This window comes from Lissotriton helveticus, chromosome 4_1 (genome assembly GCF_964261635.1).
Source record: "Lissotriton helveticus chromosome 4_1, aLisHel1.1, whole genome shotgun sequence".
NCBI lineage: Eukaryota > Metazoa > Chordata > Amphibia > Caudata > Salamandridae > Lissotriton > Lissotriton helveticus.
The window spans coordinates 1,680,017,968-1,680,045,704 of NC_136063.1; the positions used below are offsets into that span (position 1 = coordinate 1,680,017,968).

A 27,737-nucleotide genomic window follows, 5' to 3' on the forward strand; every position below is an offset into this window, starting at 1 on the left:
CAGCGACCTCGGGCCCCAGGAGCTTGCTAACCCTCGCGGCCTTCCAAAAGGTCTCTGGGCTCCGACTTAACGCCGCCAAGTCTACACTGGTCCCACTGCATCCCTCAAGAGACTGCTTTGACTGGCAGTTTTGCGAAAATAAAAACCGTAGTCTCTGAAATGGAACTTTCATGGCATGTCAGGTACGCCTGACTCTACAGTAAAGCGTTGTAGGTACACTTACTCTAAGATATTTTTGAGAAAACGTTAGCAAAAGGGTACATTTTCCGCTCAATTTCCTTAACATTTTCTAAAAAGCCGTAGCCTTTCAAGGCAGTTCACAAAATGCAATTTCAGGAGTGAACCATTTTAACATCAATCAACAGCACTACACTGCATTTCCTTTTTATCTTTCAATTATGACCCTTCCAAGTACATTCTCAATTTTGTTTCTGAATCTCTTTGGAAGGGGGAAAACAAAACAAAAAAATACACAAATTCCGCAATCTCTGGCAGTGCGGAGCAGGGCAAGACAGAATTTACAGACTCTTAGAGCAATCAAATCACCCAGAAGACAGAGGCATTGCAGATTCCGGCATCAGGCGAGTTACACTTATTATACAGATTAGGGCTCCAGGTAGCCGCATTGATAATTACACAATTATATGCTTTAATTATATATTTGGAAATGCAATCATTCTGTTCCCAAACTTCATCTTTCATTTTGGAACAATGAACCTGATTTTAGGGGAAAAACACATGTCAGGTTCTGTACTGAAATACTTCTTTTTTGTTTTTAGTAAATATGTTTGGTGCGCCAACGCCAATGTACCGTTTTCACCAACTATTCATGTGTACTACTACCACACATTGGCAAAGTCGGCCTCGCATGCCACCTTATCCTGACATAGATGCCGCCAATAGGCCAAGAATAAGAGCTATTATGAGAGCCTCCAACGATAGGCATCATCATATGATCGATGTTCCCAAATACATATAATTACCATCAATATGTTACGGTCAGAGTCTGACAGAGGGTGGCATCATCAGGCACATGAATTGCTCCAAAGTGCCCAGACTTATCATCAATGTGTAAGTGGCAGCATCTTGCCCAAGGCTGGCACCATCATACAAATAACTGCCAAATGCACACCAGTGCACAAACATGAGGGACATGCAAAGGCACATGTATTACCTACATGCACACACACAAACACACTTGCGATCTCACCTCCAAAAAACACACACACATCCTCACCTAGTTGTGCACAGGCACACATTTGCACACTCTCGCATATCCATTCATATTATTTTATATTCATATAAATGTACACAACTTGTAAGATTTTTTTGTTTTATGTAGGACTACCCATGCGTGACATCAGAGGCCAATGTCCCTGCATATCTGAAAATCACATTTTATGTAAGGGGATAGGAAATTTGCACAATTTCCACTTGCATAATTATGTGAAATCTCATAGAATTATGTGAAATTACATGAAATGCAAACCTGACAGTGCTATATTTTAGCGCAAAATTCATCCTTATTTCCATCTTGGGCACAAGGATGCATTTCACATACAAAATAGCACAATAAACACACCTACTTTCTGTTCGTTTGCGTTGTCTTGTTTTCATGCTCCTACAATAGGATTTGGGGGTGGATTTGAAATGGAGTAATACCGTAATTTGGGGCATTTCTCATAACAAGCGTAAAGTGAAATATCAGCAATTATGCAAAATTACGCCAGCATAACAAACATCTTGATTGTACCTAATTACATGTGGTTATTTGTTAATTTGGACGTTTTTGCAAACATGCCTGCTCTTGCACCAGGTTACATGTGCTCAGACCATCCTTCTGCATCAGAATGAAGCTCCGTGCATTTACGTGTGTCTTGACTCTTATAAAAGGATATAAAAATAAATATTCCTCGAATGAAAACAATATTTTTGAACGGCATGCTTGCAGGGTGCACGTGTACAGAGGACACTGGAATCTAATCGAAAGCATAACGAATGCATGATCCCAAACCCTCAGCCATTCGCCACAGGTCGGAGAAAAACACATCAAAAGGAAATCGGATTTGATTCTCACCTTGTGAAATCTATTTCCTAAGCGACCTCCGGCAGCTGCAGTGCACCAGAAACAAGCGAGTCATCCCCAGTCCTGTCTCTTTACGGGGGAAAAGCAAGGAATCACACAGTGCCACTTTGCTTTCCTGCTGACAATTTCTTCTTTTTTAGGAATTCTATTTATTGAAATCGTAGATTGATACATATGCCCTGCAGCAAGTTATATTCTACAATGTATGGCAGACATGAAGCAAGCAATTACAAAATGTATTGCAATTTGAGGACCCGTGGGCTTTCAGAGATCTGCTCAGCTGTTGCAGAAAGGGGAGAGAAGAGGGAATATCAACCAGATATGGTTTCAGTGTGTAGCTTACTCATATCACAAGAAAAATCATATTCTTTAGCCAAGTTTATATTGACTCGATGGAACCAAATGAAATAGTATTTTGAGAGTGACATTAATTTTGTAGACTATGTCAACAGAAGGTAAAGAGGAAATCTGCTGACAGTAATGGGCCATGGCGAGTTGGTGATTTACTAAAAGCAGAGAGAGATACTGGGTTTGTAGTTGTTGATTTTGGACCCTAAATCCAACTCAATTACTGACCATCATGAGCTTCCAGGTTTGGAATAAAGAACAGCATCTGAGTCAGGCCCTTTTTCATGCTTATTTACCACATAGTTTCAGCAGGAGCATATGAGTCTCGAAAGCATTGGGTTTTAATTGATGCATTCTGCACTCCGAAAAAAACAAAAATTTTGGGTTGTTTATAGCTCCGGTGTATATGCCATTCTGCACAACTTGGAAAGACCCTCTAAATAAACAAATACATTGGTTGAGCTATTATTGAAGAGAAGGGGCTAAAACAATGATTTCTATGGGCAGGTAATTTGTTTTTCTTTTGTGTAATTTACTCGCCGGTAGCCCAAATATGCAAGACACATTTAGAGTTTGATGATAACATAAAGTCTTCTGAATGCTGCCTAATTTAGGGGGTTGAGGGGGTAACCTGTCCGCTGAACTCTGGCCACAGGCATCTATGTAGAATTTGGTTTTAAAATCTGGTATTAGCGTAGGTCATTTGTTTAATAATGTTTTTTTTTTATAAAAACATACTTACTTAGAGGGTCTTTCAGACAGCCATCTTCACTCATTGGTTTGTTCAACTGACATCCACATTTAGCTTCCAATCACCACAACTTGCAAGGCCAGTAGGTCAGCCCACTGGAAACTTTGGTTCCTTCCTCTGTGAGGGACGGCATTCTTCCCTAGCATACTGTCATCACTAATAGAGAAAGTAGCTGCTTTAAATGTGAGGTATCTGTGGACCAATGTGGGTTCTTAAAAAAAAAATATATATATATATGCAACTATAACTATGCAAAAACATGTACCACTTTACCTAAGATATATTGACGATCTATTCATGGTATGGCGAGGGTCATTATTGGAAGCCAATGACTTTGTGGAGGAATTAAACAACAATGGTCTAAATCTAAGATTTACTTCACATATTGACGCCAGTTCCGTGTTCTTCTTGGACACTGAGGTATATGTTACAGAAACAGGCTTAGCCACCAGGTTGCATTGAAAGCCCACGGCTGGAAACACGGTACTGCATGCTTCCAGCCAGCACCCTCACCATCTTATTAGCAGTATCCCCTTCGGGGAGATGCTGCGGATCAGGCGCATCTGTAGCACTTATCTAGACTGCCAAAAGGCTCAGGAGGAAAGTATGGCACGTTTTCTGTCCCATGGTTATTCTGTTAAAACCATCCAGCGGGCCATTAACAGATCATTATCTGTAACAAGGGAAGAGGCATTGGCAACTAGGGACAAACTCAAGGTTCCACTAGTGGATGATACGACAATTAGACCCAGGGTTATCACCACATATAGTAAACCACAAAAGAAAATTTGGCGGATTTTCTATAAGAATTGAAATTTGATAACGGGGGATCCTGTTATTGGGAAATATATCACCAATAAGCCCAATATAACGTATAGAAAATCCATCTCCATGTCAGACAAACTAGTAAGCAATTTACTTGAGAAACCGATTTCCGCTACTTGGGGTGCCCTCAGTGGAGGTTTTAAGAAGTGCTCTGTCTGTAAGGCTTGCAGACATGGTTGTAATAAAACCCAATACACAGTGCCTTTTAAATGCAATCCTGTATAAATTAAAAAACGCATGACATGTAGGACTGAATTCGCAGTCTATGTGCTGCAATGTCCCTGTGAACTCCGGTATGTGGGTAGCACCCGCCTGCCTGTTCACAAGCGGATATTGCAGCACATAAGGGCCATCGTGGGAAAAGATCAGGCTTACCCGGTGGCCCGCCACTTTGAGACTCGACACAATAGTGACCCCTCAGTTTTACAATACTATGTTATTGATTGCGTCATGCCACTCAAGAGAGGAGATAGAGATGCTAAGCTCCGTCTTTTGGAAACTAGGTATATTATAGAATTGGATGGTAAGACCCCGCGAGGTCTTAACGCGAGTGAAGATTTGTACACATGTTTGTAGTACCAATACATCAAGGGTATTTCAACAGTACTGTCGGAATTCTCGTTAAAGATATATACCTAGTCTCTATTTGTAATTCAAGTAAAATCTGAATGCATAATGAATTGAACAAAGTCATATATAAGGGATAAAGCAATGAATTATAATCGAATTGGTGTAGGAACTATCACAAAGAACTAAATACCTCCCCTTATATCCTTCCTAGATTTTACAAAATTTCTTTATGATGTATATTACAAAATTTTGCACTATTTAGCACTTTATTGGTAGGATTAACAATAAGGATTCTTACTTTTACAACTTGAGCTTATACCACATTGAAAGGACTGGGACATTAACTAATGTATACCCTATTACGATATCGATGTTTTCCAATTGGTCTTTTATGTTAACAATAAGATGGTTTTAATGATGATATTTATTAAGGCTTTTATAGAACTGTATATACATTATGAATTTGGCACACATTAATTGCGGTTTGATTGGTCAGTATAAGGAACAATCTCTTTTGGAGAACTAGTAATTTTATAAAAAATCAGACACTATGTCTTTTATTGTAAATAATGTAACTGTTTACAAAATTTATTTTTTTATATATACTTTTTTCTCCTGAATACCATTTTGAGGATTGTAACCAACTATACAATATGTTGAACCAGTTTTGCGTATTTTGCACTGCATATGTGTTGCACAAATCAAATTGTTCCAATTTGGAAAACATGGCACTGTGCCATTTATTTAACATAAAGAAAGGTCGGTATATTTACTGGCCATTACAGGGTTAAAAGGGTAGGCTATGTACAACTAGCGCCACCCCTCTTTCACAAGCTCAATAAGTACCCTCATCACTTTTAAGCAATGTATCATGTGATCAAGCCTCTGGCTAGCGTTGAAACGCGTCATGCGGGCTTGCTGGGTGCTATTCTGCTTTACGGAATAAATCACTGATTTTGCACCAAATTTGGGGCTGACTTATCCGTTTTTACAGTTCTGGCAGTGTGACTGAGATGCAGCAGCGTCGAACGGAGTGGAAATAATATATATATATATATATATATATATATATATATATATATATATATATATATTCGCTTCAGTGTTCCACCGTTAACGAGCCACTCTCTAAGGTGGGTGCTGCAGCGCGGCGGTGTTCCGCGCAAATATAAAAGCTCCACACTGTGTCCCCTTGATTAAATCCAACAAGACACGCAGCACTCACGGGATCAATAAGGCTTAGAACGCCAAACTTTTTATTCAGGCCGTTCTTACAGTTCTGGCAGTGTGACTGAGATGCAGCAGCGTCGAACGGAGTGAAAATAATATATATATATATATATATATATATATATATATATTCACTGAAAAAACCATAGGTTATAGACCATATATAGTTAGGAATTAGCATTTACAAAACCTTGAAAATTCACTGAAAAAACCATGTGTTATAGACCATATATAGTTAGGAATTAGCATTTACAAAACCTTATTTTACTCACACAAAACCATTGAAATTCCATATATAGTTAGTTGCACTAACTATATATCGCGCACCCGCAATCCACTGCTGATGATGTCACATATTACATCATTCATGACATGGTCAGTGACATCACTGATGACATCACTGATGACATCTCAAATGACATCACTGATGACATCACTGATGACAACATCCAGTGACTGTATGTTTCTGTAAAGTTAAAATATGTCTTACATATTGAAGAATGAGTGGATGTATAAGTGTCTGGATGAAGGATTTAGTAGGTGCATGACTGACTGTATGAGTGAGTGATTAAATGTGTCTCACTGAGTGCATGGGTTAGTGACTAAACTGTTTTAATTTGTGCATCATTGTGTCTGTTGTTCTGTAATCTGCTGCATGTGTTGATCATTAGCTATATGACTAACTATATGGGTTATTGATTGGTTGCCCAAGTATTTGTATGGGAGACTGAGTGTGTGTGTGGGTGGCTGGGAGGTGTATGACTCTGTGCATAGATGTGTGAGCAGTTGATTCACTAGATGTATAGGTTCAAAAGTGCACGTGGAAACAGCTGTATGGGCGGTTGACTGTGTGCATGAGTGTATTGGTGAGTGAATGGATATCTCAGTGCTACATGTCAAAGTAAGTACATATGTAAAACACAGTACATGTGAGAGTTGACATATATAAATAACTGTGCATAAGAGCCAGTGAATGTGTGAGTGGCTGTATGGATCATTGTGCACTTGTATCAGGGATAGTATAAGAGAGTAAATATGTGTTAGTATATGTTTCAATAAGTAAGGTGTGTATAACTATATAGTTGAGGAAATGGAGGTGTGATTGATTCTTTGCAAGACTGACTAGGTGTGTGAGTAACTCCATGGATGAGTGACAGTCTGTGAGTGTCTGTTTACACTGAGTGTATCTAAGGTTATATTAGAGTCTGAAGAGGTTCATCGTATCATCACATGAATGATGTCATCAGTGATGTGATCAGTAATGTCAAATGAGATGTCATCAGTGATGTCATCAGTGATGTCATTTGAGATGTCATCAGTGATGTCATCAGTGATGTCATTTGAGATGTCATCAGTGATGTCACTGACCATGTCATGAATGATGTAATATGTGACATCATCAGCAGTGGATTGCGGGTGCGCGATATATAGTTAGTGCAACTAACTATATATGGAATTTCAATGGTTTTGTGTGAGTAAAATAAGGTTTTGTAAATGCTAATTCCTAACTATATATGGTCTATAACCCATGGTTTTTTCAGTGAATTTTCAAGGTTTTGTAAATGCTAATTCCTAACTATATATGGTCTATAACCTATGGTTTTTTCAGTGAATTTCAATGGTTTTTTAATAGCAAATATCAAAAGCTTTAAAATGTCAAGTACGTGGTAGGTAAAAACATTTTCGTGTTTATGCACGCTGATGTGCTTTGAACGCTGCCCCCCTCCCCTCTTTTCTTTTAGGAGTATTCTCTCTTTGCAGATAGTGAAGGGTAGGTAACGCAGGCCTTTGCCCCCGTTGTAATCCGTCGTGCCTGCTTCCCTCTCCATTTGATTGATTGTTATCCAAGCATTTACTGTTTTGGAATTGCTTCTCTTTGGTTCATTCTCTATTTACAAACAAGCACATAGTCGCAATACTCTGTTTAGTCTTTGCAGATAGTGAAAAATCGTTAGAAAAAACAAAAGGAATCAAGCAAAATCAGTAGCCCACTAATGGGATCTCTTTTTGACCTCGCTAAAATAGAAACATTAGGAACAACCCCTCATGAGAAATATGAAACTAGTGAGAGGAACCGAGCTCGACGCCATGATGGCTGCAAGACAGCTCGGCTCCGCCGCCCACCCCGCCCAAAATAACGACAAACCCTATGCAAATATGATAAATATATACAACACACCAGCAAAGTAACAGGGTAAAACGTTTTATTAAATAACTATTTACATGGCAGCCTGCTGCAACATCGATCCAAATACATGCTGCCGTTCCTGGGATTTCTCCCCGACTACTCTGCGGCCTACGAGATGGAGAGGCCGGGGCGTTGACTATGCGGGGTATCCGGCCGCAACCACAGCGCCAACGATCGCTGCTGACGAAGGGGAGCCTTGCCGGTGAGACCACTGATCTGAAGAACCGCTGCCTGCGGTGCCTCCATGAGCCGCTTGACGGAGGCCCCCGAGGGGCGGTGTGGTGGCGCGGACTCGGAGGGGGCGCTTGGCTCCTGCCCCCTCCCCAAGTCTTGTTGCCCTGGTGTGGCCTGAGATCGGCCCCGACATAGGCGGCCGCCTCCCGGGGTCCGGCGGAACTTTTTGCCTTTTGGTGACTCTTCATTCTGGACCTTGTCCCACAATCCGTTTGACCTGAAGACATGTCTTGCGGTGCCCTCGCAATGCGGCCTGGTCCCTGAATGTGTGCAGGTGGACAGTATTGATTGGATCAAGATGGCGGCTTCACACAAAGCTGACTCAAGTCTTGCTGCTGATGCTATGCAGACAATAACTGGTTTTCAGTTTGTACATTCTTCAGGATTTTTCCATCCAAGGCTGGTTGAGAGTTTGTAGAACGATGGCTTCAGATTTTCAACATACTACTCTTCAACATTCTTCATAAATGTAACAATGTGAGACTCACTAGGAGAACCCGCCGTTTATCTTTCCTTTCAAAATGCTGCCAACAATATTTTCTGAATGGAAGACACCATCTTGTAGCATAAAGGGCTGCGTCAAGGGTGGTATTGCCCAGAATGTCTTGTTTTCTAGTGCTCGTAATGACGAAGCCAGAACTACCGAAAGGGATTCTGGTCCTGCCGCTACTTATTGGAGACATTGAACTATACTCTGGACCTGCCTGGCCTCGACCAAAATGGCGCCAGTATGGGAGCGACTTGCAACTCCTTATGACGTTCTAGTTACTTAGCCTTGACGTTATGGGGGATGTATGCGGACTTTGTGCACATGGCGGGCGGGGAAGGGTACTGACTGGGAATAGGGACCACCCTATTAATGTCGATTTTTCATTATTGATTATTGTATTAATAAAGCTTCGAAGTAATGTTACCCATGATACTCGCCCATGGTGTGCGTATGGACGATTTTATTGTAACTGATCCTGTTATACTTTCAATTAAAAAATCAACCTTCACTGATTCTGCAACCGTTTGTCACGTTTAGTTTTTTCAATTAAATGGCTCGCTTGTTACATACTCCTATACCCCTGGCTTTTGAAAGACACCATCTTGTAGAATAAAGGGCTGCATCAAGGGTGGTATTGCCCAGAATGTCTTGTTTTCTAGTGCTCGTAATGACGAAGCCAGAACTGCCGAAAGGGATTCTGCTCCTGCCGCTACTTATTGGAGACATTGAACTATACTCTGGACCTGCCTGGCCTCGACCAAAATGGCGCCAGTATGGGAGCGACTTGCAACTCCTTATGACGTTCTAGTTACTTAGCCTTGACGTTATGGGGGATGTATGCGGTCTTTGTGCACATGGCGGGCGGGGAAGGGTACTGACTGGGAATACGGACAACCCTATTGATGTCCATTTTTCATTATTGATTATTGTATTAATAAAGCTTCGAAATAATGTTACCCATGATACTCGCCCATGGTGTGCGTATGGACGATTTTATTGTAACTGATCCTGTTATACTTTCAATTATAAAATCAACCTTCACTGATCCTGCAACCGTTTGTCACGTTTAGTTTTTTCAATTAAATGGACCGCTTGTTACATACTCCTATACCCCTGGCTTTTGAAAGACACCATCTTGTAGAATAAAGTGCTGCGTCAAGGGTGGTATTACCCAGAATGTCTTGTTTTCTAGTGCTCGTAATGACAAAGCCAGAACTGCCGAAAGGGATTCTGGTCCTGCAGCTACTTATTGGAGACATTGAACTATACTCTGGACCTGCCTGGCCTCGACCAAAATGGCGCCAGTATGGGAGCGACTTGCAACTCCTTATGACGTTCTAGTTACTTAGCCTTGACGTTATGGGGGATGTATGCGGTCTTTGTGCACATGGCGGGCGGGGAAGGGTACTGACTGGGAATACGGACAACCCTATTGATGTCGATTTTTCATTATTGTTTATTGTATTAATAAAGCTAGAGATAAGTCAAGTACATGGTAGATCAAAACATTTTCGTGTTTATGCACGCTGATGTGCTTTGAACGCTGCCCCCCCCTCATCATTTAGATTACCACCGCCCATTGCACAAAAGCGTACCGGGCGCTTCCCTGGCAAAAAAAACGTTTTTGTTTTTTTTTGGGTTTTTTTTTTGCCCCGCGGGGCCCTTTTAAAGCCTCCACATCAAACCTACTGGGTGAGGGAGGATCTACTATGCCCCCTTATGGTCATTTCCCCCTTTGTTTTGGCCTCCTCTTGTCTCTCGATCCTACCAAGAGACAAGATGGCGGCCGCTCCGGACTGTTTAGAATGTTGACAGACACCGGAGAGCCAATCAGCTTCGCTTCGCGAAGTTCCGTTACGCGTCAAGTACGCGAACCGGAGCGCTACCCGGAGCGCTGTTACAGATATATATATTTTTTTGAACGTTAATTTATCAAAATCCACTGGAGCACATATATTGAGACCTAGCAAAGGCACATCGGGCTAACAGTCCCTACAATTTTGCCAAGTTTCATGCAAATCCATTCAGCCGTTCGGGCTAAAAGTGAGGCCAACCGCCCTATGGAAATTAACATGGGAAAAACGCGTTTTGGGACCCCCCTTTTTTCTCGGCCCCCCCTTGACGAACCCCCCCAAATTGTCAGGGGCTGCCCAGAAACAAAATGTTCCATTTCCTGAAAATTGCAGCCAATTCCGTCCACAAACGCCAAAGTTATTAGCCATAGAATTTTCAAAAATCCCATAGAGAAAAAATTCTAACTATATATACCTACTGGCGACCGCCAGTAGGTAATATATATATATATATATATTCACTGAAAAAACCATAGGTTATAGACCATATATAGTTAGGAATTAGCATTTAAAAAACCTTATTTTACTCACACAAAACCATTGAAATTCCATATATAGTTAGTTGCACTAACTATATATCGTGCACCCGCAATCCACTGCTGATCATGTCACATATTACATCATTCATGACATGGTCAGTGACATCACTGATGACATCACTGATGACATCTCAAATGACATCACTGATGACAACATCCAGTGACTGTATTTTTCTGTAAAGTTAAAATATGTCTTGAGTGGATGTATAAGTGTCTGGATGAAGGATTTAGTAGGTGCATGACTGACTGTATGAGTGAGTGATTAAATGTGTCTCACTGAATGCATGGGTTAGTGACTAAACTGTCTTAATTTGTGCATCATTATGTCTGTTGTTCTGTAAACTGCTGCATGTGTTGATCATTAGCTATACGAGAGGCTATATGTGTTATTAATTGGTTGCCCAAGTATTTCTATGGGAGATTGAGTTTGTGTGGGGGTGGCTGGAAGGTGTGAGACTCTATGCATAGATGTGTGAGCAGTTTATTCACTAGGTGTATGAGTTCAAGAGTGCATGTGGAAACAGCTACATGGGCAGTTGACTGTGTGCATGAGTGTATTGATGAGTGAATGGATATCTCAATGCTACATGTCATAGTAAGTACATATGTAAAACACAGTACATGTGAGAGTTGGCATATATAAATAACTGTGCATGAGAGCCACTGAATGAGTGAGTGGTTGTATCGATCATTGTGAACTTGTATCAGGGATTGTATAAGAGAGTAAATATGTGTTAGTATATGTTTCAATAAGTAAGGTGTGTTTAACTGTATAGTTGAAGAAATGGAGGTGAGATTGTTTCTTTGCATGACTGACTGGGTGTGTGAGTAACTCCATGGATGAGTGGCAGTGTGTGAGTGTCTGTATACACTGAGTGTATCTAAGGTTATATTAGAGTCTGAAGAGGTTTATCGTATTAGCACAAGAATGATGTCAAATGAGATGTCATCAGTGATGTCATCAGTGATGTCATTTGAGATGTCATCAGTGATGTCATCAGTGATGTCACTGACCATGTCATGAATGATGTAATATGTGACATGATCAGCAGTGGATTGCGGGTGCACGATATATAGTTAGTGCAACTAACTATATATGGAATTTCAATGGTTTTGTGTGAGTAAAATAAGGTTTTTTAAATGCTAATTCCTAACTATATATGGTCTATAACCTATGGTTTTTTCAGTGAATTTTCAAGGTTTTGTAAATGCTAATTCCTAACTATATATGGTCTATAACCTATGGTTTTTTCAGTGAATTTTCAAGGTTTTGTAAATGCTAATTCCTAACTATATATGGTCCATAACCTATGGTTTTTTCTGTGAATTTCATTGGTTTTTTAACAGCTAATATCTGTAGCTGTAAAATGTATTCTTCTTTAAATCCAAAAATATATTTTATATGTTTATGAATAATTTTTTTTTAAAATATTTTTTTTTCTTCGTTCCCGCTTCGCAAATCGGGAAGCTTCCCGTTAGCTGACCTTGATGCCGCGAAATAGACCGCGAGCCGGTAAACGTTTCTTTACCGCAAGTGCCGCGTTACAAAACAACATCGTGACGCCTCCCGTCCGCATGACGTTTCACGTTGTCGCGTGATACGTCATATGACGTACTACGTTAGCGAACTGGTACGCGAAGCGAGTCGCAAAGCGCAGGTTTCTGGAAGCAAACCGGGAGGCCCTGCAAAGCGCTTAACGTAAACACAGCAAGTCATGTGACTTGGTAATAACACTTTTCATTGGTTCATTTCACTTTTGGTTTCCTAATGATGTAAGACTAGGTCATATAATCTAAAATGAACACTTTTGATTGGTTGAGAACTCTTGTTTTTCCCAAATGATGAAAATCCCTCCTTCTTTCCTCACTCTGACTTTCATCATTGTGAGAGAAAGACCCTTTGTGATCACTGAGCAATGGCTTCTTTAGTAGCTTCAGCTGGTGCTTCCCCACCACCTCCACCACATCCAAGGAAGAGTGGACCACCTGCTCAAGTTATAATTCAACAAGAAGAAGAAGAAGAGGAACAGGAGGACGAGCACGAAGAGAGGCAGTTTTTGCCTGAGCAGCCCAGGACGTCTCACCGGAAAGAAAACTTCATTTGGCAATTTTTTAAAATTCCCAAAGGTCAGAAAAAAGTAAATGCAAGATACGTAACTTGCCTTATATGTCAAGATAGACTGTCCAGAGGGACCGACAAAAAATACAGTTTCGGAAACTACACAATGCATCGCCATATGACTAGGTGGCATCCTAACAACTACAGTGCTGCACAGTTTCGGAACGACCTAGATAATCTCCCTATTATGGCCAGAAGATCTGTTGTACCGGAAGTAACGGGACCAGAGGGCAGGGAGATGGTGCCAAATATACAAATGAGATTTGGTGAAGTAAAACACACCTGCGTATTTTGCGATGGATTCATTTCCTACGGAGAAAGAAGCATCACTCTGATCAACAGAGCTATTGACTATCATATGCAAGTTTGTCCGAAACGCCCAAAATAATAAATACTTCTTTTTTTTGTTTTGTTGCTCCTGTTGAGCCCTTTACAATGAATCGTTTTCATTGCCCCCTCCAAGAAAAACCCCAAAAAATATAAAACTGTTCCGAAAAATTCAAAAACAGTAAAAAAATGTTCAGAAAAATAAAAAAAAAAGTTCTTTTCAGAACTACCTCCCCGTTATTAAAAAATTGGTACAATATTTGGAACTGTGCCAACCTCTATTTCTCTTAGTTCGCTTCCTAGTTCGCTCGCCGGTACGCGAACTGGAAGCGAACCAAAAACAGTAAGTATAAGGGAGGGAAACACACACTTATGTTAAAATAAAGACAGCTATAGGGGAGTAAACTAGAGATACTATTACCCGTAATCCACTGCTGATGATGTCACATATTACATCATTCATGACATGCTCAGTGACATCATCAGCAGAGGATTGCGGGTTTTTTGACAACATGCCTTATCCACGGTTTAATAACGCTGCCTTTTGCTTTATATAAGTTTTCAAATTGTATGAAATATATACCAATAGGTCGTTATGAACCTTTAGGTAGTGCTTTTCTTCATGAGGTCTGGTCGCTTCCATACACATACAGATGTTTCAAAGATGATCAAGAAGTTTATCTGAATGGAGAGGAATGCACTGAGACGCCAGATCATTCACTAATGTGTAGGCACATACAGTTACACGGTTCATGCAACAAACACCGACCAAATATGGCTTGCGTGTTGCAAGGCACGCCAGTTCCTGCTATCATCCCCACGTTCAAGTTGTTGGAAAATGGTAGTTATTTGATGCTCAATAATGAAGATTGTTCTGAGTTAATTAAAAGTATTCCTTTTATCGTAACAGTAAGTGAACGGGTTATTTGCTGCAGAAATGTTCTATTTCCTCCCACACATGAACATAGGGAGTTTTCAATCTGGCCACAAATACCAACCTTGGGACACGTTTCAACGGCATGGCAAGAATAAGAGCTCTTTTGTCTCAGAGAGAGGTGGCCTTGAGTTCGGCCCGTGAAACTTTCGTACTTCACATAGCGAACACCCGTACAGAGGTGCACACCCTTTTCAATTAAGATTTGCCTTTCAATTTCAGCAACATGTTTCCGACTATCTTTAACGCATCCTCCACAAAGTCCCTGACACACTTTTTTAAAGTTGTTACCAGTGGCCTCGTGACTTCATTTGAGAAAATCTTTGGAGTCATCCCTGCTTCCTTTCATTGTATTTTCTGCACTCTGGTTCGTGGATTGGCATTTTTACTTGCATTACCAGCGGACGCTCTTGTGCTTTTTTACATTTTTAAATATGGATGTCCCTCCTATGCAACCTCCGACCCTGCAGCTGCTGACACTGTTTCGCAATCGCATGCTAGAATATTATGGCACAATGCCGTTGGCGATATTAAGCACGGCATATGGATTATCTTTTCGATTCTCCTACTTCACCTGTGTCCAGCCTGTATTTCACTGCCTGACCTGTGATTTCGATTGGGCCATTGATTTGTGTCTCTGCGGACCGGTTTCTCCTGACGTCGACTTTAATCAGCTGATGACTCCTATCATTACTCACGAGTTGGTTTGTCCTGGCGAAAGGATTATGGCTGTGGCATTGATGCATGGACTACTTGGTCCCTGGAATTTACTGGCGGCAGCACAGTCTTTCTTGGAAGAGAGCTTTCTTGAAAACCCACCGAGCTGTCCTCTGATGGTGATAGAGGATCCGGTGCTGGGAGAGCACGTATGTTCTTTTCCGCTTTTAAATTGGATGGCTGAACTGTTTTCGGATGAAGACGGTGACTTCCTATTGGAGGCTGTTGCAGCTTATTTTGCATACACAGTTATGTCATAGACCTTTTTCATGTTTGATATGCTGAGTACTAGCATTTCATTGACAATTCATTAACTTATTTGTCAAGTTTTTATTATTTACCTTGCCTATTGGCTTAAGACTCGATAAAGTACTTGGCTGTTTTATTTTTCTTTAGCATTAAATTTTCCTAGTTTTTAATGCTTTACCTTGCGGACCGTCCACATATAAACTTGCAATCTGCTCTCATGAGATGGCACTTCTATTATCTTATTCAGTTCGTTTCCGGATCATGAGGAGGTGTCATCTAGGTCCTGGATATCTTTACACCGTGTTAAGTTAGCATGGGCTCATTACCGGTTTAAACGCCATTTTTCCTTTTTTGCAACTTCTGCACACGACACTTAGTTGTTGCTTTAGCTTTCCACCTAGTAGTTCATCGTGGTTTACATGAGAATAATATGTTATTGGTCTACTATCTGCTTTACTTGTTAAACTATATCTGTACAGTGAGTGCTAAAGTTTCAAGAACAACACGATACAGAATTGTTATGAGGTCTGATCTCCACGACTTCATACTCATAACATAAGTGCAACTTCTGCCAATTCTGGGCATGAGGCGGGTTTTATATTGCTTTGCCGAACACACATACACAACAGTTGATGCGGTTCACATGAAGAGAGAGCTGGTGTATGCTGATGTGATTCCTTCAAATCTAAGACACTAAAGTATGGGCACGCCCTAAACCAACACAAAGAGACCTTCTTAGCAAATAATATAATATGTGTATTAGGGAGGGTGAGATATAAGCAGCCGCGGGCCGTGGAGGGAGTTACGATGGGGCAGGGAGGCGGGGAGGGGGAGAAGCAGGGTGGAGCCCTCTCTACCTTGCCCCTCCCCCTCCCCGCCTCCCTGCCCCACCGTAACTCCCTCCACGGCCCGCGGCTGCTTATAAGTGTTGCTAACTCTTATTCATTTACAGCATGTTAACATACTGTCACCATTCGCTTTTTATGTACTAGTAACTATGCTGGTAATTTTGCTACTGATAATATGTGTACTTGTATTCTCCACCCTGCTTCTCCCCCTCCCCGCCTCCCTGCCTCACCGTAACTCCCTCCACGGCCCGCGGCTGCTTATAAGTGTTGCTAACTCTTATTCATTTACAGCATGTTAACATACTATCACCATTCACTTTTTATGTACTAGTAACTATGCTGGTAATTTTGCTACTGATAATATGTGTACTTTTATTATCTAAGGTACTACGCCTGAGAAGACGGCATTAGTAAATAAACATTTCAAATACACATCTGTTCTTCTTAACTCCATGTTCTGGTTTCTAAGAAATCTATAACGACCGACTGTTCATGAGTTCCACGTATCCTGAGGTACTATAAGTTCATATTCTGGATTGTCTAAACATTGAGAGTTTGTTATATCCAATGTGACACTGTACCTAGCTTGCTAAGGAGTTTTTGATTACTAACGTGAGTTTTGGGACACCCTAATTCGCCGAGGTTCCAATCCTCTGTCCACAGTTCTGTGTGACAACAGAAACCCTGCGACAGGGGCACCCCCGACCCTTGCTGGAGCTTCATCACACTTGCGATACAACTCCAGCAATGCATTCGCCGAGGTTCCAATCCTCTGTCCACAGTTCTGTGTGAGAACAGAAACCCTGCGACAGGGGCACCCCCGACCCTTGCTGGAGCTTCATCACACTTGCGATACAACTCCAGCAATGCGCCACCTTTACGGCACAGATACATCACGCATCTGTGCTGTTTTTGCCCCATGATGCGCCGCATTGTAAATGCAGCACACCATAGGTGACGGAACAGCGGCACAGAATGACTAACACATCCCTGGTGATGCGCCAGTCATCATAAATGTATCCCTATGCTTCTTATCTTGTTAGAGATGAACCGCCATATATATCATCAAAGTTTTTTGCATTTCCTAAATAGCGAACTTTAAGGAATAAATAGCGATTCTTTACCATTCCTAGTTTGCGATGAGCTATTTGCTAATTAGCCGAATGTAGCCCAATGAAGCCCAATGTAGCCCAATGTAGCCCAAAGATGGCCGCCAGACACACAAAAAAACAAATGTAGCCCAAATATCAGCCAGATGTAGCCCAACTATAGCCCAGTGACAGAATGACCAATCAGCTTCGCAAACCTCCGTTACGCGAAGCGGAGCGCTGTTACAGATATATATCTTTTTTTGAACGTTAATTTCTCAAAATCCACTGGAGCACATATATTGAGACCTAGCAAAGGCACATCGGGCTACCAGTCCCTAATATTTTGCCAAGTTTCGTGCAAATCCATTCAGCCGTTCAATTATTATTATTATTATTTTTTTTTGCCCCGCGGGGCCCTTTTAAAACCTCCACATCAAACCTAGGGGGTCAGCGAGGATCTACTATGCCCCCTTATAGTTATTTCCCCCTTTGTTTTGACCTCCTCTTGTCTCTCGATCCTACCGAGAGACAAGATGGCGGCCGCTACGGACTGTTTGGAATGTTGACAGACGCCGGAGAACCAATCAGCTTCGCTTCACAAAGCTCCGTTGCGCGAAAAGTCCGCGAACCAGAGCGCTGCCTGTTACAGATATATATCTTTTTTTGAACGTTAATTTCTCAAAATCCACTGGAGCACATATATTGAGACCTAGCAAAGGCACATCGGGCTACCAGTCCCTAATATTTTGCCAAGTTTCGTGCAAATCCATTCAGCCGTTCAATTATTATTATTATTATTTTTTTTTGCCCCGCGGGGCCCTTTTAAAACCTCCACATCAAACCTAGGGGGTCAGCGAGGATCTACTATGCCCCCTTATAGTTATTTCCCCCTTTGTTTTGACCTCCTCTTGTCTCTCGATCCTACCGAGAGACAAGATGGCGGCCGCTACGGACTGTTTGGAATGTTGACAGACGCCGGAGAACCAATCAGCTTCGCTTCATTAAGCTCCGTTGCGCGAAAAGTCCGCGAACCAGAGCGCTGCCCGGTCCGCTGTTACAGATATATATCTTTATTTAAACGTTAATTTCTCAAAATCCACTGGAGCACATATATTGAGACCTACAAAAGGCACATCGGGCTACCAGTCCCTACAATTTTGCCAAGTTTCGTGCAAATCCATTCAGCCGTTCGGGCTAAAAGTGAGGCCAACCGCCCTATGGAAAACTCAATGTTAAAAACACGTTTTGGGACCCCCCTTTTTTCTCGGCCCCCACTGGACGAACCCCCCCCAAATTTTCAAGGGCTGCTCAGAAACAAAATGTGCCATTTTCCTGAAAATTTCAGCCAATTCCGTCCACAAACGCCAAAGTTATTAGACATAGAATTTTCAAAAAACCCATAGAGAAAAAATCCTAACTATATATACCTACTGGCGACCGCCAGTAGGTAATATATATATATATATATATATATATATATATATATATATATATATATATATATATATATATATATTCACTGAAAAAACCATAGGTTATAGACCATATATAGTTAGGAATTAGCATTTACAAAACCTTGAAAATTCACAGAAACAACCATAGGTTATAGACCATATATAGTTAGGAATTAGCATTTAAGAAACCTTTTTTTACTCACACAAAACCATTGAAATTCCATATATAGTTAGTTATACTAACTATATATCGCGCACCCGCAATCCACTGCTGATCATGTCACATATTACATCATTCATGACATGGTCAGTGACATCACTGATGACATCACTGATGACATCTCAAATGACATCACTGATGACATCACTGATGACATCTCAAATGACATCACTGATGACTACATCCAGTGACTGTATAATTCTGTAAAGTTAAAATATGTCTTACAAATTGAATAATGAGTGGATTTATAAGTGTCTGGATGAAGGATTTAGTATGTGCATGACTGACTGTATGAGTGAGTGATTAAATGTGTCTCACTGAGTGCATGGGTTAGTGACTAAACTGTCTTAATTTGTGCATCATTGTGTCTGTTGTTCTGTAATCTGCTGCATGTGTTGATCATTAGCTATATGAGTAACTATATGGATTATTGATTGTTTGCCCAAGTATTTGTATGGGAGACTGAGTGTGTGTGTGGGTGGCTGGGAGGTGTATGACTCTGTGCATACATGTGTGAGCAGTTGATTCACTAGATGTATGGGTTCAAAAGTGCATATAGAAACAACTGTATGGGCGGTTGACTGTGTGCATGAGTGTATTGGTGAGTGAATGGATATCTCAGTGCTACATGTCAAAGTAAGTACATATGTAAAACACAGTACATGTGACAGTTGACATATATAAATAACTGTGCATAAGAGCCAGTGAATGTGTGAGTGGCTGTATGGATCATTGTGAACTTGTATCAGGGATTGTATAAGAGAGTAAATATGTGTTAGTATATGTTTGAATAAGTAAGGTGTGTATAACTGTATAGTTGAGGAAATGGAGGTGTGATTGATTCTTTGCATGACTGACTAGGTGTGTGAGTAACTCCATGGATGAGTGACAGTCTGTGAGTGTCTGTTTACACTGAGTGTATCTAAGGTTATATTAGAGTCTGAAGAGGTTCATCGTATTATCATATGAATGATGTCATCAGTGATGTGATCAGTAATGTCAAATGAGATGTCATCAGTGATGTCATCAGTGATGTCATTTGAGATGTCATCAGTGATGTCATCAGTGATGTTATCAGTGATGTCATCAGTGATGTCATTTGAGATGTCATCAGTGATGTCATCAGTGATGTCATTTGAGATGTCATCAGTGATGTCATTTGAGATGTCATCAGTGATGTCATCAGTGATGTCACTGACCATGTCATGAATCATGTAATATGTGACATGATCAGCAGTGGATTGCGGGTGCGCGATATATAGTTAGTACAACTAACTATATATGGAATTTCAATGGTTTTGTGTGAGTAAAAAAAGGTTTCTTAAATGCTAATTCCTAACTATATATGGTCTATAACCTATGGTTTTTTCTGTGAATTTTCAAGGTTTTGTAAATGCTAATTCCTAACTATATATGGTCTATAACCTATGGTTTTTTCAGTGAATTTCAATGGTTTTTTAATAGCAAATATCAAAAGCTTTAAAATGTATTCTTCTTTAAATCAAAAAAATATTTTATATGTTTATTAATACATTTTTTTTTTTTGTTTCGCTCCCGGTCCGCGAACCGGTTAGCTTTCCGTTAGCTCAATTTAATGGCGCGATCCGGTCCGCGAACCAGTAAACGTTCCGTTTGCGCAACTGTCGCGTTAGAAAACAACATCGTGATGCATCGCGTCAGCGTGACGTATCGCGTTGTCGTGTGATACGTCATATGGCGCGCCGCTTTAGCCTACCCAGAAGTGAACCGGTACGCGAAGCGAGGCGCGAAGCGCAGCTTCTCGGAAGCGATCCGGGACGCGGCGCGAAGCGCGTAACGTAAACACAACAGGTCATATGACTTGTTAATAACAGTTTTCATTGGTTCATTTCACTTTTGGTTTCCTAATGATGTAAGGCTAGGTCATGTGACCTAAAAGTAACACTTTTCATTGGTTTAGAACTATTGTTTTTCCCAAATGATGAAAACCCCTCCTTGTTTCCTCACTCTGACTTTCATCTTTGTGAGAGGAAGACCTTTTTTCATTACTGAGCAATGGCAAGTGTTGTAGCTTCAGCTGGTGCATCCCCACCACCACCACCACCACCACCTCCTAGGAAGAGAGGACCACCTGCTGAAGTTATCATTCAGCAAGAGGAGGAAGAAGAGGAAGAAGAGGAAGAGCAGCAAGAGAGGCATTTTTTGCCTGAGGAGCCCAGGAGGTCTTATGTCAAAGAAAATTATATTTGGCAATTGTTTAAATATCCCCGGGGCCAAAAAAAAGTGAATGCCCGGTATGTAACTTGCCTTATCTGTAAGAAAGATTTGTCCAGAGGGACAGATAAAAAATATAGTTATGGCAATTATACAATGCATCGCCATATGGAGAGGTGGCACCCTAACAACTACAGTGCTGCGCAGGTACGTGACCTGCAAGATAATCCCCCTTCTGTGGCCAGAAGATCAGTTGTAGAGGAAGTGACGGGACCAGAGGCGAGGGAGATGGTCCCAAATATACAGATGAGGTTCGGGGCAGTCAAAAAAGTGTGCGTGCGTTGCGGTCAGTTGATTTGCTACAGAGAAAGTAGCATCACTTTAATCAATGTACAAACCGATTCAGAAAATAAATTATCTTTTTTTTTGTTGCTCCTGTTGAGCCCTTTACAATGAATCGTTTTCGTTTCCCCCCCCCAAAAAAAACAAAAAAATATAAAACCGTGCAAAAAATACAAAAAAGTAAAAAAATGTTCAGAAAAATAATAAAAAATATATAAAACAACAAAATTAATTAAAAAAAGTTCTTTTCAGAACTACCTGCCCTTTATAAAAAAATTGCTAGAATGTTTAGCACTCTGGCAACCTCTATTTCTTTTGGTTCGCTTCCCGGTTCGCTCGCCGGTACGCGAACCGGGAGCGAACCAAAAAAAAAAAAAAAGAAGAGTAAGTATAAGGGAAGGAAACAGAGAGTAATGTTAAAAGAAAGACAGCTATAGGGACTAAACCAGAGATACTGTTTAATAGATCTATTTACCGAAGAAAAGATGGAAGAGGGTGTAATTGTGAAAAACAAAATAGATAAGGAAGTGAAAGAAAAAAGGAGAGTAGAAGAATAACAAACAAGAGTTTCTTAGAGAATTTTGACTGAATGATCAAATTAAGATTAAAACATTGGAATAACAGAGAAAAAACAGAATGCAGAAAAGAAGAAGTAACAGAAAAGGAATGATTGAAACAGCAAAGAAATGTAAATAACATAGGGGCATATTATCAACATAGGCGATAAAAGTTTCGCTGCTTTTATCGGCAGAAATCTGCTGCTAAAGCCGCTTTTGCGGCAGTTTTCTGCCGATAAAAGCAGCGATAATTATATTGCCTGTGTTGATAATATGCCCCTTAGTGTGCTTGAACTACAGAGAGAAAGCATAATGAACAAGTAGTGAAAGAGTGATCAGTCAGAGACAGTGAGAGTAATAGAGACGGAGTGAGTGAACAAGAGTGAGGAACTATGAGAAGAGAGGGACTGAGAAAAAGAGTGGCAGGAGTAGAGTAAGTAAGTAATAGAGAAAGGAATGAGGGAAGTAGCAAAGGCAGGAAAGTGAGGGTAAAGAAATGAAGCAGTGGAATTAATAGAAGTTAAATATGATACAAATGTAACGAAAAGAGTACAAAACATTTACCTTATAATTGTCGTTAACTTAGTCACTTGTTATTTTTATACTTTCAATCTGTGAAAGAGAGAAGAAACATTTGAAAAATATTAAAACATGTATTTAAAAATTAGAAAAGACAAGGGAAAAGATTGAAGGACAAACAGTTTTTCAACAACTTTGACACTTACAGAAGCCTCTGCTTCTCCATACCCCCTACACAGTCCTACAAATATACATTTTAAACTAACAGTATCTTGATGCAGATGAAGTGAGGCCTATCTTGCAACATGGTGCATCTTTTGCACTGCTGCTGTCTCACAAAAGTGACGCAATGGCAGCGCAAAAGAGGTGCACAGCCATCATAAAACTGTCCCTAACATTTTAAATGATTGTTTCAGGATGCCAATAAGGTGTGTCCTATCCAGAGGTTTGTTTGAGGTGAGGCCTACTCAGGGTTGCAGATGAAATTTAGAGTTGTTGAAGAGTACAGAGGAGATAATACATGTCCATGCCTACCAATGAAGTGAGTCATGTCCACTTCACTCTTGAACAAAGGCCACACCTCCTCTGTTTCCCTGGACAGGCCTAAAGTTGATCTGCACAATGTGATTCGTAATGTTAGGAAACACAGGTGATGTAATTGAAAAACGTGCAATTTCTTTTGCTCATTTCACAATCACATCACTTGCGTTTCCTTTGCTTAGGTATCTAATTGTGCAGATGTAGTCCAGCATATGAAAGAGTACGCAGAAGTGCAGCACTGCATGCAACAACTTTGACACTTACTGAAGCCTCAGCTTCTGCATGCCCCCTACACAGTCCTAATTATATACATTTTAAACTGACGGTATCTTGCTGGAGATGAACTGAGGCCTATCTTGCAACATGGTGCATCTTTTACACTGCTGCTGCGTCACAAAAGTGACGGAACAGCGGCGCAAAAGAGGCACATGGCCATCATAAATCTGCCCTTAACATTTTAAATGATTGTTTCTAGATGCTGATAAGGTGTGGCCTATCCACAGATTTGTTTCAGGTGAGTCCTATTCAGGGTTGCAGATGAAATTTAGCCTTGTTGAACAGTACAGAGGAGATAATACATGTGCAGGCCTACCAACGAAGTGAGTCATGTCCACTGCACTCTTGAACGAATGTCAGACCTCCTCTGTCTCCTGGAACAGGCCTAAACCTCATCTACACAATGTGATGTGTAATGTTAGGAAACACAGGTAATGTAATTGAAAAACGTGCAATTTTTTTTGCTCATTCCACAATCACATCACCTGTGTTTCCTTTGCTTAGGTATCTCATTGTGCAGATGTAGTCTATCATATGAAAGACTACGTAGAATGTGAGCACTGTATGCAACAACTTTGACACTTACAGAAGCCTTAGCTTCTCCATGCCTACTACACAGTTCTAAATGTATAACATAAATACAAAAAGTACAGAATTAATTATACATGTTAAATGGTTTATTTTTGCTGTTCTCAGAATTTATCAAATTTCACTAAAAATAGTGACTTGAAGGTATTCATCATATAACAGCGGGGGGAAAAAAACACAATCAAAATGATTGTGTTTAAAAAACCCATATAACATAACCAATCAGAAATCAGAACTCGTAAAAATTAACTTACTTTCCATGACGTCGAAGGATATCCTATGAACAGCTTACACTCTGTTGTGCTGTTATTATTTTCAGCCCGCCACTTCCTGAAAGAAAAGCTCCATCGTTTTGACAAATATGTTACATACAATAAATAACTTCTCGCTCTCTACCACACTTTTCCACAAGACCAAATCGTGTAAGAGCCATTTATAACTCTTGGAATTCTTCTAAGAAAATCCCGTCATTTTGTATTTCCGCAACTTTCAGAAAGAAAACGTTCAAGATCACTTTCACAATCCTGTACTAGTAATATCTTACTCTTCTTGCTCACTCATGTTTCACATTTCCTATGACACTGATACTGCTTACTATGAAGCAGACTTACACTACCTCTATGACTACTACAATTATTTAATTCTTTACATCACTATTAATCACAAAGCAATTTAAAACAGTACATAAAATTATATCAAACCCTAGAATCATTATAGGCCAGTTACCTACCCTAAATTCTTTCTTCTGAAAACAGAAAGTAAGAATATTTTTAATAAGATGTGTAATAAGTGGATGTTGTCAAAGGTCCATCATGTCATATAATAGCTGCAGTTAGAAATGGTCTTCCTAAAATCAACGACTGTGTAGCCATAACATTTGTAATTAAAGTTGAAAACTTATTTTCATCAGGTTTATATAGTTGGAATTTTTAAATGACATTATAACCAAAAGTTTGTTCAAAATATGTCGACAGCATTGCAGACTTACATTACCTCTACTCCATGTTTTGATTGTCTGCTTGAATTAGCTTATTAAAAGAAACAGTTTTTCTGAACTCATTCAAAGTGCAGTTATTTTTCCATGACGTCAAGTGTTATGGTAAGAACACCGTTTGCTTTGGGAAATACTCTGTTGTCCTTTAACTAATCCGTGCCCACCACTTTCTGTAAAAAAACCTTCTTTTTTTCAGGAAATAGTTAAAACTGAAAAATAACTTTTGACTCTGTACTACACTTATCCTCAAGGCCAAATAGTGTAGGAGCAATTAGAACCTCTTGAAATTCCTCAGAGCAAATCCCGAGATTCTTTCCCTAAAATTTTGGTTGTAAAAACAACAGGTAAGAATTTTTAAGGTCAACAGGCAATTATTTTTTTAAAGTTAAAACAGAATCATTGCAGAATGACCAGCCGTTTCTAGACTTCAAATAAGCTGTGTAATGTCCTGATGTTGTTGAAGGACCGTCATGATATATAATTGCTGCAGTTACAAAAGTCCTTCCTGATATTGACAACTGCGAAGCCACAACATTTTTAATTAAAGTTGTCAATTTTGTTCCATCAGGCCTACATCGTTGGAACATTAAAATGACATACTGGCCATATGTTCGTATAAATAATGTGGACAACATTTCAGACTTACATTGGCTACACTCCATGTTGTGATCAGCTGCTTTTACTAGCTTATTAAAAGACACTGATTTACTGTCTGGCAAAGTTAAATATATAAATTTTTCTGAGTCAACACTAGTAGTACTTGATACCCTACAGTTCTCGCAGTCATGCTGCCATTGATAAGAAAGCCCAAACAGGTGATCTACATCTACACCTTCATCTTGCAATACATCAAGCATATACATTAAAAACTCCTGACAATCTTGCTGAATATTTTGAGAGAATTGTGTTTGACCTGAACATTTGTCTAACAGATTTCGAATTTCAGATACACTTTCTATTTTTGTTCTATCAGTGCTACATTTCTCTAACACAGAATTCAACAAACTGCAAAATCTTTGATCCGAATTGACCACAATCTCTTCTTTTAAATTTTCTAGAGAAAACAAAACATTAACGACTACATTAGCATAGCAGTTGACACCAGAACTGTTTTCAAATTGAAAACCAACAACATCTTCAACAAAATCCTTTTTCTTTCTGCTTATAATTTCTGGTTCATCGACTTTTCGTCTTTTTGCTACAACCTCTCTACTATTGGTCACATTTCTTCGTTTCCGGCCTACCACACGTTTCTCAAACAAAGGATATTGAGGCAAATGTGGCGCATACTCTCTTCTTAACCTATTGTATTCCTTAACACAATCTAGATCCGCACAAATGTTTGTGACATCACACTCAATCAAGTACAATCCCGATAAAGTTCTGACTCGTGACAATGCCACATATGCCATACCCTCCTTGAACACCGAACTGCCAATATTCACCAATGCACTGTCTACACTTAAACCTTGCGATTTATGGATTGTCACCGCATATGCCAAGCAAACAGGAAACTGCTTACGGCGAACATATAAGTCTTTTACAAGCAAAAACCTAGCAGAGCAACGACCAATTAGCTGTACTTCCTCAATGCCATCAAATTTAATTTTTAAAAATTCAATTCCATCTCTATTTCTGTATTTCACAAAATCAACAACATTACCCATTGATCCATTTACCAGACCTCTTTCAACATGTAAATTCCTTCTTAAAATTATACGGCAATTTAAGCACACATTCAGAGTCTTTTCAAAACCTGCAGTTTTAGATATAGTCTTCTCTAATGAATCCAATTTTGATTTCAAATTCTCAGACAAAATAATTGTTGATCCCATATGCTCTACTCTGTCAATAGCTTCCAGTTTCACAATCTCTTGGTTTTCTAAATGCAACATTTTGTTGTTGAAGATGGCACATTCTGCAAGAGTTGGCATCAAACATATTCCAGATTTCTTCTCAGTAATTTTCTGAAAAATATTCTCAGGCACAACGTCTTGTTCTGGATACAAATTTGACAGTAATCGTGCATGTAAAGCTTCTTTCCCATGCTGGGTCAGTTTTCCGATTCTAACATCTTGTAGAATATTCTTGTAATCTTCATCCTTCGCCTGACGCATATTTTCACGCAGTTCAGCATAATTGAAGTTTAACCATATATTGACGTTGCCAATGCTCCCTAGGCATTCCTGGTATCTTCATGCGTGAGCATTTTGAACAGAGGTTGTCCTTTCACTGGTGTCAGCTGCAGAAGATCACCGAAAACAATGATGTGTTTGCCACCAAATAACACATCATACTCTGTTTTAAGAACTTCTTGCATTCTCAAATGCACAAAGGCAAGCATGACATTGGAAACCATGCTTACTTCGTCAATGATAAGAAGTTTCATTTTTCTCAAGACTCTTGAAACTTCACAACAAGCATCTCCAGATAACTTGTGGTATTGTAATTTGTTATCATGCTCCACTGGCAGCATCAGTAGACGATGCAAAGTAATACCTTTAATGTTATGTGCTGCCAGTCCAGTTGGAGCGGTGACAACACAAGACAGCGATGACTCAGTCCTTTTCTGCAAATAACATGAAATTGCTTTAATGAGGAAACTTTTTCCAGTTCCCGCTTCTCCACTCACGTACAGTCGGACAGCCTTCAACG

At 40.0% G+C, this 27,737-nt stretch overlaps 1 long non-coding RNA gene across 3 annotated transcripts in view; it reads right to left on the reverse strand.

Annotated features, from left to right (window-relative positions):
• The window catches only part of LOC144827645 (uncharacterized), a 172,098-nt gene that overhangs the window by 61,272 nt on the left and 83,089 nt on the right, over positions 1–27,737 (reverse strand). Inside the window, exon 3 of one of the 3 annotated variants that reach the window (XR_013610284.1) lies at positions 3,209–3,341. The exons of the other annotated variants lie outside the window; for them this stretch is intronic. This is a non-coding gene — a long non-coding RNA (uncharacterized LOC144827645). Of the gene's footprint in view, positions 1–3,208; positions 3,342–27,737 lie in introns of those variants that run through there. 3 annotated transcript variants of the gene reach the window in all.